This window comes from Dipodomys merriami, unplaced genomic scaffold (genome assembly GCF_024711535.1).
Source record: "Dipodomys merriami isolate MVZ:Mamm:240054 unplaced genomic scaffold, mDipMer1.0.p SCAF_799, whole genome shotgun sequence".
Lineage (NCBI taxonomy): Eukaryota > Metazoa > Chordata > Mammalia > Rodentia > Heteromyidae > Dipodomys > Dipodomys merriami.
Window position 1 is genome coordinate 49,710 of NW_027206400.1, and position 2,947 is coordinate 52,656.

Consider the following 2,947-nt stretch of genomic DNA (forward strand, 5'->3'; position numbering starts at 1 on the left):
ACAAAAATTTACTTAATGGAAATCAAAAGTGACAATATGTTGGAAATGATCTGTACAACTTGGGTGGTGGGATTGAGAGAGCCAGGGAAAGAGGAAGAAAATGAGGGAGGGTGTAACAAGTTACACAAGAAATGTTATAACTGCTTTACTTATGTAAGTGTAACCAATCTGTACATAACCTTGACTATAATATTAAAATTACAAAAAAACAAAACAAAGCTTTTATTTATGATATTACATTTAAAAGTATATTTTAAAAGAATTATAGGCATGTTTTAAATTTCCAATTCATTGTCCCACTCTACTGGATTATACTGGAATATTGGAAGAATTACTTACACATGAGTCCATGAGTAAGGACCCCAATAAAAATTCCACGAAGAAATGTAAACATGGACCAAAGGGTCCTACTCATAATACCTTACTTCTATAACAAATCACACAATCTCTCAAATCCTCATAATTTAATCATGATGATGAACCAAAGTCTCCATTTGTAGAAATACATACTTGCAACAAGGATGGAAAAGGCACCAAAAGCCAAAGTAATGATACACAATTTTAAGAAAGATTACATAATAAAGGAATGTGTCCCCAAAATTTCCAACTCTAAATCTGGGAAAGTCAGTTATATTTGTCATGCTAATAAAAAAGCACAAATAAAAGCTAACTGTGGGAATCAAAAAATTGTCTGAGAACAGGTGTTCATTGTGACAGCAAAGCAACTCCAGTGTGAATTACTATGTCTCTCTTTCCTTGTCTTATTCCCATCTCATTCTTGAATTCTGAAGTTTAGATTCTGGGGAGCCAGTTCTCTTAGCTCCTGTAATTAACAAAAGGGTGGTTGGAGATACAATTTGTTCACATAGTTTATGGATTCTCTTTCTTTATTAAGCTTACTGAGTAATAATGGGACTATAAAACACAAGAAAGTCTTAAGTTTTCCACTCATTTCTTAAATGCCTGCTGTAAGAAGAATAAAAATTAATTAAAAAAACAACTCAGACCAAGGGTATCTCCTATTCCGTCCTGTAATGTTTTCAGGGTGTCTGCTTTGACTCCGGGGTCTTTGATAAATTTGGAGTTGATTGAATGGCATTGTCCCATTTGTTAGGAAATAGAAAGACTTGGAAAAAATTATATTAAGTAAAGTAAGCCAGGCCCAAAGAAACATAGGTCCCATGGTTTCCCTTATTTACAATAACTAGCACATGTCTCAGACAAGCAGAAACGGTCAGATAAGTTGATATTAGGTGAAATGAATCCCAGATAAGTACTCAAATGCTTTTTCTTTCTTGTTATTGTTTCTAACATAATTAAGATGATTCCTTTGTTGCTTTGTATGTCCTCTCCCCTGGTACAACACCTGTTTTCACTGTAATTGATGTTGGTATAGTATGTGGAGGGGAAGGGAAAAATTGTTTATTAGGGTTACAAGTGGATTCATTGCAACACTGAGATGTACAAGACGTTATGTCAAAAAACGACCTTTACAACTTTGGCGCAAGGGGAGACATGGGGTTGGGGAAGGGGGAGATGAGAAGGGATCATAAGGGGAAACAAAGGAGGAGGCAACAGTGCTTGATAAGAAATGAGCTCATTACCTTGCTCAAGTAATTGTAAAACCTCTGTACGGTATTTTCACAATAAAAAATAACACCTCAGAAACCATATGAAGATATTTGTGGTGTACTGATACCAGGCAAAATTAAAATGTCATGTGTAAATACCAAATGACATTTACAAGCACAGATCCTAATTCTTCTGTAAGCTAATGTGATAATTAACACATTTATACTTTCCAACAAAATCACCATTGAGAATACCACAGCCAATTCCAATCACAGAAGCAATGCTGCAAAGAATTGCTAAATTTTTCATCTATTCATTCCTAGAGTTGAGAGAGTTGATTATGCTGACGTTGACTGTTTGATCCTCTTCCTCCTCACAAATGAATGTGCCTATGTAGAACAATTTATATCTATATCTTAACTTGATGGGTTTCTAGAATTTCTGGTCTGATCTTCAGTCTGAGTACCAGCTATGGAGCATATGTAGTTTAGGAAGATGGACTATTTCTTAACAAGCGGAAACACACTCTAAAACAGTTTTAACAGAAACATCTTTGATAACAGAAATATTCTATATATGCGTTTTCTAACAGACTAGCCACTGGCTATATGTGGCTACAGAATCTCAAACTTTAATAGTGTCTGAGAAATTAATCCTTCCAATTTCAGTTAAATGAAATTTTAAATAATGAGATTCATCTACTCTGTTAACTGGACAGTGCAGTTTTCAAATAAGGAAGCTGAAGTTCTCACAAAGATGGTGATAATCTATATCTAAGTGAAGAAGATTCTATTGGATACTAACTTCATGCCTCTGAATTATCTGAGCTTTTATGTCTTATAGAATTCAGTCATCACTCACCTAGTTTGACAGCTGGGAAGAAAGGGGTATGAGATATACATAAGCTACTTGGGTTTCTGAAAATTGTTCCTTGAAAATGAGGATTGTGCAGGAGTCTTTTCTATATTTAGCAGACAGCAAAGTGTGTAGAATCCTGTAGTAGGTAGAAATATAATGTTTGTTTTTCATTATGTCAAAGAGGTGCTCTGTTTATGAAAATGGGAGAGAAGTGAGACAGGTGAATTCTATAAATATACAAATAATATATACAAAATTTGCTACATTCTATTCCATGATAGGCCCTGGAATGAACTTTGGTTCTTTGCACATACTATAGATATTTACACACTAAAAAACAGAAATGTAATCCTTTAGTACTGTTAAAATACATAAACTATCTTCTTAAAATATATTCATGGACCTATTTTTTCCTTAATTTCTTCCACACCTGCATTAAGAAATGTCTTTAAAAGAAAAACTTCTAGATGTGTAAAATTTGAACTCCATCTATTTCTTTTGTTGAATTGTACTCTAG